Source organism: Monodon monoceros, unplaced genomic scaffold (genome assembly GCF_005190385.1).
Source record: "Monodon monoceros isolate NGI ecotype Baffin Bay Population unplaced genomic scaffold, NGI_Narwhal_1 Super_Scaffold_18, whole genome shotgun sequence".
Taxonomy (NCBI): Eukaryota; Metazoa; Chordata; class Mammalia; order Artiodactyla; family Monodontidae; genus Monodon; species Monodon monoceros.
In genome coordinates this window covers 1,796,961-1,805,786 of record NW_021703774.1, presented here as the reverse complement: position 1 = coordinate 1,805,786, position 8,826 = coordinate 1,796,961, and the positions used below count along the sequence as shown (strand labels likewise).

The window sequence follows — 8,826 nt, the reverse complement described above, 5'->3', positions numbered from 1 at the left end:
GCTCTCACCGCTGTGGCCTCTCCCGTTGCGGAGCACAGGCTCCGGACGCGCAGGCTCAGCGGCCATGGCTCACGGACCCAGCCGCTCCGCGGCATGTGGGATCTTCCCAGACCGGGGCACGAACCCGCGTCCCCTGCATCGGCAGGCGGACTCTCAACCACTGCGCCACCAGGGAAGCCCCGAGACCATTCTTAAGTTAAATCACTGTCTTCAGAAGTAAACTGCTCCATTCTCCCAAGCCGTTCCTACATCTTCTAACTGTCCTCTACTATAAAATAGAGGAACGTTTTTGTTTTCTTTTTCCATCAAATAATGATATCTGGTGGGTGTTTCTACTTCTCTCGTCTTGTGTGGTGATTCATTCCAGGCTGAATGCCTTTCCATTTTTGACTTTTCATTGTTTGCTGCATCTCAAGAACCTCTGCACTTTAAAAGTCTTAATTTGCAATGGTAATATGTTCAGTGTGGTCTCACAAATTGGGTTTAATACTTTAATCCACTTTAACACATCCTTCCCTTACCCCATGACTGGTTAGCATTTGGTGGTAATCCCTTCACAGTGATAAATACAAGCAACAGTGTTTTGCAAAAAAAACCCAAAACTTAAATTTCAATTTGACAGTATAATAATATACTGTGGGAATTAAAATGACTGTGTTAAGATAGATTATAAATAGTCTGAAAGATTATATAAAAGTATGTTAAAGAATTGGAGATTTTCTCTTTATTGTAGCATATGTTAATATGTTGATTAATTCTTTTTTTGCAGGTGGGTAGATCAATCAGTATCATGATAACTGGGCTTAAGGAAAATAACTTTCAAGTCATACTTGCTTAAAAGAGGTCTACTTAGTCAAAAGGCTACATTGCTTAAACAGTGAGGAAAATCCATGAATAGGTAATAATATCAAATTTTCTTCTTAGACATAGGCCATGAAATTAGAAATAACTACATTAAAAAGGGGGAGGGGGGACCAGACCACAAAATCTGCTATAATTCATAGAAAAACACTTCCGAAAGTTAAAAGCAGTATAAAATAGAAATTTTATTATTATTATGTGAAGCAAGAAGATATATGTTCTTAAAGAGCATGAACATAAGCCTTTGCAAGAAATTTCAACTTGAAGGTTTTTGCTTATGTTTTTGAATTTTTATCCTTGAAGTCAGTGTTCTGAAAACCAGCCGGAGTTCTGCAGAGGCGCCTGGAAATTGGGAATGTGGGTAGCAGCCTTCAGTTTTCTACCAAGGGGTGATTTCATTTAAATACTCGGTCTGGAGCTTAAAAAAAAAAGGGAAAGAAGCTTGGAAACTAACGCTGGTTTTTCAGTGACCACTTACGTAAACGTTTACATCTTTGCAGTTGTGACCTGCCCCTGAATTCTAAGGTGGAAAAGGGAAAGCCCTTATATGGCGATGCAGGCAGACCTGCAGCTGGGCTAGAACCCGCTGTCAGAAGTGTTTGCTACATAACAGCCCAGATTTGTGTCAAAGAGCGGAGGATGCAGTTGTGTGTGTACCCCTTGGAGACTTTGCTTAAGCAAAAGACCAGAGGGTGGCGCGTCGGAGAAATGCTGTCAAGTACAAGATACACGGTTCCACTCAGGATTATTATGTAATACTTATTTTGGAGGAAAAAGAATCACACTGAGGCTTTATCAGAGCCCTTTGCTAAGATTGCTTGCCTGTCTCCTGTCTGCCTCACCTGCTGTAATTCCTTGAGGGTAGAGACCCTGAATTTTCCCCTTTTTGTCACCAACACCTTTGTAAGCCTTGGCACATCAAAAATATTTGAATGATTTACAAGGATGTAATAATCTACCGAGTTACCAACTAAACGATAAGAATTTATTTTCCAGTTTAAGGTAATTGGTGACTCTCAGAGTAGAGAGAGCTGCTAACAGGAGCTGTTTGCAGATTCTCATTGGGTAAGATAACAACCAAAGGGAGTTCCTGGCCCCTAATGTTCTCCACCTTAAACATTCTTGTTCCTACACCTAGAGTATCTCCTTTTTATTTAATTTTAAAATTTTATTTATTTATTTATTTTTGGCTGTGTTGGGTCTTTGTTGCTGCGCACGGGCTTTCTCTAGTTGTGGCAAGCGGGGGCTACTCTTGGTTGCCTCATTGGGGCTTCTCACTGTGGTGGCTTCTCTTGTTGTGGAGCACGGGCTCTAGGCATGTGGGCTTCAGTAGTTGTGGCACGAGGGCTCAGTAGTTGTGGCTCGCGGGCTCTAGAGCGCAGGCTCAGTAGTTGTGGCACACGGGCTTAGTTGCTCCGCGGCCTGTGGGGTCTTCCCGGAGCAGAGATTGAACCCGTGTCCCCTGCATTGGCAGGCAGATTCTTATCCACTGCACCACTAGGGAAGTCCCAGTATCTCCTCTTTATAAGAGTGGGTCGTACAAAAGCTTGTACCACAAACTTGGTTAGCTTGTTTCTCTGAACGGTAATAGATTTAGATAAGTATGCCACTTGGATTATTCCTAAAAAGCATTACAAATATTTCTGGATTAGGATTCAACTTTGAGAAACGTGAAGATGCTACATTCCCTAAATCAAATAAGATTTCCCTATGAATATGGCTGCTGCAACTTTACCTCACTTGCTTTCTGTAAATAGCCAAGTATCAATTTGTATGTCTATAATTATAATTTTCATCTTGTGAGTAAAAATATCAGTATTTAGTTTACCTTTCAATTACTTTTAAAACAACCATGTGCTATAATCTGAATGTTTGTGTCGTCCCAAAATTGATCTGTTGAAATCTTAACTCCCAACATGATAGTCTTAGGAGGTGAGACTTTGAGGAGATGCTTAGGTCATAAAGGTGGAGCCCTCATGAGTGGGATTAGTGTTCTCATAAAAGAGACCCCACAGAGCTTCCTCGCCCCTTCCATCGTGTGAGGACACGGTGAGAAGGCACCATCTATGAATAAGGAACTGGACCCTTGCCAGACACCGAATTGCTGGCACGGTGTTGACCTTGGACTTCCCAGCCTCCAGAATTATGAGAAATAAATTTCTTTTGTTTACAGAATGACAGTCTGTGGTACTTTGGTAGAGCATCTGGAACAGATTAAGACACCGTAGTAGCTTAAATATGTTATACAGTAGGATGTGGAATCGATTTCCTTTTACAACGTAAAAAATTGGAAAATGAATGTAATAAATCATTTTACTTAGCCTTTCTTATGTTTATCTTTTATGTAGATAGATTTCATAATGACAAAAAAAAAAGAAGAAAAGAAAAGAAGGAACCATGAGTCACCCACAGAGGATGCCAGGGAACTGTGACATAATAAGAAATATGTATTTGGTGTCTACACTGGCTTCCTGGCACAGAGCTCCTGAAACACTTGGAATTTCTTGAGTGATCGGGTAAAATGAGGCCTCTTTGCTTATTTATAACTAGCCTCTTTCAACCACACCTGAGTTTATGTTAATGAGGTGACTTAGAAAAGACCCTAAGGATGGAACTGAAGGGAGGCTGGGTTGATTAGAGGGTCAGACCTTTCAGCCCCACCCACTGACCTCGGGGGAGGGGCGAGGGGCTGGAGATGGACTTAATCACCAATGGCCAATGATTTAATCAATGACGCCTAAGAAATGAAGCCTCCGTAAAAACCCTAAACAACAGGTTTTGGAGAGCATCTGGGTTGGTGAACACGTCAAAGTGCTTGGAGTGGTGGCCATGGATGCCCCACCCCTCCCCCCATACCTGTGCATCTTGTCCCTTTGGCTGTTCCTGAGTTGTATCCTTTCTAATAAATGGGTGACAGACAGTAAGTGCTTTCCTAACTTCTGTGAGCAAATGATCAAGCTGAGGTGAGGGTTGTGGGGATCTCCGATTTATAGCTGGTTGGTCAGAAGTACAGGTACCTGGGATTTGCAGCTAGCATCTCAAGTTGGGGATGGTCTTGTGGGACTGTGCCTCTAGCCCGTCTGCACTAACTTTGGGTAGTTAGTGTCAGAATTGCTTAATGGGACAGAGAATCCCACACATCTGGCCTCAGAAGTTTTGTGAGTAGAAGAAATAGTCATAGTTTTCTTTTAGGAACCAACCTATCATTCTAACAACTTATAAATAAAAAGAAAGAATCAAACACTTGTCTGGCCTTCCTGTACAAACTGTACCTGAGGGTAACCACTAGTTGATGAAATGGTTTCCCTTTGTAGAGAGGTTCCAGCTAAGAAGCGAAGCAGGCCTCATAGATCCAGAAATATCACAGGGCTGCAGCCTCCAGTGAAAGAGCGGGTGTAAGCAAAGATCACCAACGGCTGCTAAAAGCATTAGGTGAAAAAAGGACAGAACTTTACAGTGTTATGAGTCAGCCTGGCAGGGCCTGAGCCCTCTGAACAATCCCAGCGTCACAGAAACAGACAGATATTCCGTGCTTCCTGATGGAAGTACGCAAAACCACTTACACAGTATTCACGCCAAAGAAATTGAACCTAAATCTGATTAAGCCTCTAGATGTATGAATTTACAGAAAATATAAGAGACAGAGGAGGCTTTTAAACAACATCAGTGGCATGCAATTAGCAAGATTCAGACTGTGGAAAAACTTACAGGAAAAAATGACAAATACATTTCAAGGAAAAGAAAGGAAGTGAGCCTGACTGAAACAGAGGAGGAACCCATGGCTTAGAAGAGACATAGAAACTGAATGTAACACGTGACCCTTATTTGGCTCTTAACTTAAACAAACTGGTCGTTAAGAAAGAAAAACATTCAAGAGCTACCAAGAAGGCTTTCTCTACTAAAGGCAGAGACAGGGTCACAAACCCCACCCACTGTCTTTGACTTTTCTTGGCTTAAATCCTGTAATTAAGGAGGTGTGCCTTTTAGTTCAACCTTCTTGTCCAGAACTCACACCCTTTACAAGTCAGCACATCAAACCTCATCAGTCACAGATTCTTAGACCGCTGAGTTCGTGAGCTTGTTTCCCAAGGGTGGGCGTCAGTGAAACATCTGACGTCAGTGATGATTTTTCTAAAAGCCACCGACTTCATGAGTGTACTGAGCTCCCTGGTCTTTACACATTTGATTCTTCAGAGTCGATTGCAAGTGATACGCTGGTCAGGGGGGTTGGAGCGGGCCTGGCGAAGATGGTGATGTTCTGATTTCTTGTTTGTTTTGTCTTTGGAATTTTTTTTTTTCTGTATGTCTTAATAGGAATGAACGAGAGTTTAGAAGACCAAATATTTCAAACCAACCAGTGAAACCCTTTGGTGCGGTTTTGACTCCAAAGCAGCAAGACCGTCTCCTGGTCTTCCAGGGCCATATGCCACGGGGTCACTTTTCAAATTAAGGTGAAATCCAAGTGAAGGTGGAAAGACAAGGTGTGAGGTCCTTCGACAGCATCCCTGGTAGGTAACCATCCACTCTCTATAAACACCTCCAATGGCAGGAAATCTCAGCCACATTTTATGAAGCTTCACTGTTGTCTCACCAGGAGCCAGTCTGCCCCATTTCCCAGGACGGCACTTCGAGTCTTAGAGACAGCGTTCTCATCCCCACCCCGAGTCAGTGATTCCTACCTGGAGTCTAGGGAATGTGAGGGGACAGCCATCCTACTGGACAATATCAGCTCCTTGGAACAGCCAAGGTTAGCAGTTGGGGGCTTTTCCTTAGATGCCGTGATGCTCTGTTGAGGTTAGAAATTTATTTCAGTGGTTAGAAAGCAAGAACATACACTAAAATCTTTAAAAATGGTTTTATTTTATTTTTTTAAAGATTTTTTGGTTTTGACATGGACCATTTTTAAAGTCTTTATTGAATTTGTTACAATATTGCTTCTGTTTTATGTTTTGGTTTTTTGGCCACAAGGCATGTGGGAGCTTAGCTCCCCCAGTGCAGCGGGTGTGGGATTGAACCCACAGCCCCTGCGTTGGAAGGTGAAGTCTTAACCACTGGACCACCAGGGAAGTCCCTAAAAGTGGTTTTAAAACCACTCTCTTAAGTTTTCTCTTCCCCAGGGTAAACATTGCTTGCTCTTTGAAATATTGGTAATACAGGTTTATATATTTTTTAAAATATAATAAATAATGAAGTATAAATTATATATAAGAAATTACATGCATATTATATTAAAATATATATGTATATTATTAGAAAAGGGTAGCCTAACCCACACTCACTTTTAGGACAAGACCTAGCGACTGTACACATCACTTGTCCTCACATCTCGTTGGCTGGAGCGTTGCCACGTGGCTGCACCTGCTGTCAGGGAGCTGGGGGAGGTAGTGTGTGTCTGGCAACCCAGGTGCCGGGGTAAAACTTTCCCTGCTCTGGAAGGAGGGAAGAGGCAGCGTGGGGGGCTCTTGGCATCTGCCACGATGACTGTAAATAGAAGCTATGCGACCACATAGCATAATGACAGTGTGGCCTGGTTTTGTCACCAGGCCCAGCGGTGAGGCTGCGTAAGGGTCACGGGAGTGGAGACACACAGAACGGAGCCAGTATTCAGTTCAGGAATCATAGGATTTAGCACACGTGATGAGCACACAGCACAGCTTAGTAAGAGTAGGGAAAACAGAGAAGGGGTACCGACCTCGCCAAGGAGAAGTCCGGGAGGAGGCAGCTCAGCGCCAGCAGGGTCCCTGGTCGGTGATGGTTTCAGGACATCTGTGAGTGGGACTCGCCCTCGGCTGGGACAGGGCCTCGGGCAGCGCCCGGACATTCCGCAGTGTCTGGTCGGGTCCTCCAGCCAAGAGCCTTCAGTGTCCGACTCTGGGGGGGGGTCTGCCTGGAGGTGGGCAGGTGCTGCCCCAGGGCCTCTCGTCTCCAGCAGCTACTCTGTGCCAGCGAAGGTTTCCGTGATGTTACAGGGCAAGTCCTTAAATTCATTCTCTAAGTCTGTGAGTCTCTCCCTGTTTTGTAAACAAGTTCATTTGTAGCATTTTTCTTTTTAGATTCCGCATATCGATATCGTATATTTGTCTTACTAACACAACATTGTTAATCACCTATGCTTCAATATACAATAAAAATTAAACAAAGAAACAAAAAACAGAGTCCTCATCTAAAGGAACAGCTCTTAGCTCACCATACAGACGCGCTCACGGTCCGGCACCCGACGCTTTAGAACAACTAGCCTGGCAGTTGACACTGGCCGTTGGGACTCCACTTTGACTGCTGAACAAAGCTTGAATCCGAGGAGTTTCACACCACATAAGCAGGAAGCACAGACTGCAGCGCAACCGTCCTAAACGGAGAGTTTCACTGAAATATTCAAATACAAGGAACGTGTGTGAAAGACGTTTGCTCTTGGCTGACTAACACCCGTTCAGTCCACCTCCAGTCACAATTCCGGGTTTTATTTGGGAATCTAGTCTTCCTCTCTGTCCGTCTGGTTGAGGGGGAGCCTGGGGGTGACTTGTGACCTAGCCAAACCTCTCAGAACCCCACAGTCCCTAGACAAGCGTGACTGGGTCGGGATTGGCACGTGACTCATTCCAGCTACTAGAAAAGCAGGTTCCTTTAATTCTGCTGCCATCTTGCCGTGTGGAGCACATGACAATGAAAGAACTTTTTTTTTAGCCCAGGATCCAGCCACGTTTCGCGTCTGCTCTCCACTGGGGCTTCTTAGCCACGAGATCCAGGAAATCCTCTTCTCCATCCCTGTTTTGTTTTTCTCCTTACACCAGTTTGTAGTGGGTTTTCTGTAACTTGCAGTAGAAAAAAATCCTAATGGATACATTTGAGATTATTCCTAACTCTCCTAAATGGAAAATAACACAATAAACAATTAAAATAATTAAATAAGATAATTAAAAACCAAGTAAACTATCTGACTAGTTCATCTATCTGCATGAATGAACTGTTATATAGCAGAGATATACAAAGCGTCATTGTTCTGCACTGTGCTACCAGAATCTGAAGCCCTAGCCTGATCACAGGCTGCAAGAATTCTTTGCCACACGTTGCTCGGTAACGAATATTACTGTAGATTTAAGAGCTTGAAAATTCCATCATTATCAAGAATTCAGCCTGAAATCTTTCTGGAACGACGTGGGAATATAAATAAGTTTAAAAGGCATCAAGCCATTCCTTCCTCTTTCTAACAGCTTCTTTTCTAGGAAGTCAAACTCTCCTTTTACACAGACCTCTTGTTCTCAGCCTGTGGTTCTTAAAAGACGCCAACAATACTTCTTCTTACCACTTACACTGAATAAATAATTCAGGGTAATATAATACCCAGTGGAACTTAGAACTGATAGACTTCTTCCAAGTCCTTTAAGATGTATCTTCAAAAGAAAACACTGAAGGACACTTTTATGGATTCCTCTATTCTTCCTAATAAGGTCAAAATAATAACAACACTCATACTTCACATTGTCTGTTTGGCAAAGGCCTGTTTGACCGACAGGGTGGTGCTGGTAGCAGGCACGTGAACCCTGCAAGGCTCCTGCCTTGTGCGAGATTAAGGGACGCAGGCAGAGGGGAATGGAAAGGTGTTCTATCACATCTTCTCTAACGAACGACCGCATCAGAGTTACCTTAGAAACAAAGGGTTTATCTCATCTTAAAGATGGGCAGGGACTTCCCGGGTGGTATAGCAGTTAAGAATCCACCTGCCAGTGCAGGGGACATGGGCTCAATCCCTGGTCCAGGAAGATCCCACATGCCGCGGAGCAACTAAGCCCGGGCGCCACAACTACTGAGCCACGCACCACAACTACTGAATCCCTCGCGCCTAGAGCCCATGCTCCCCAACAAGAGAAGCCACTGCGAAGAGAAGCCCTTGTACTGCAACGAAGAGTGGCCCCCACTCACCGCAACTAGAGAAAGCCCGCGCGCAGCAACTAAGACCCAACGCAGCCA

The 8,826-nt window shown here is 43.8% G+C and overlaps 1 long non-coding RNA gene across 3 annotated transcripts in view; it reads left to right on the top strand.

Moving 5' to 3' along the window:
• Positions 1 to 8,013, top strand: part of LOC114898101 — a 21,054-nt gene extending 13,041 nt beyond the window's left edge. The window contains exons 2-4 of one of the 3 annotated variants that reach the window (XR_003794284.1): positions 3,210 to 3,377; positions 5,176 to 5,369; positions 6,915 to 8,013. This is a non-coding gene — a long non-coding RNA (uncharacterized LOC114898101). Of the gene's footprint in view, positions 1 to 769; positions 899 to 3,209; positions 3,378 to 5,175; positions 5,683 to 6,914 lie in introns of those variants that run through there. The other 2 variants (XR_003794285.1, XR_003794283.1) reach the window with 2 other exon arrangements.
• The last annotated feature ends 813 nt before the right edge of the window (positions 8,014 to 8,826 follow it).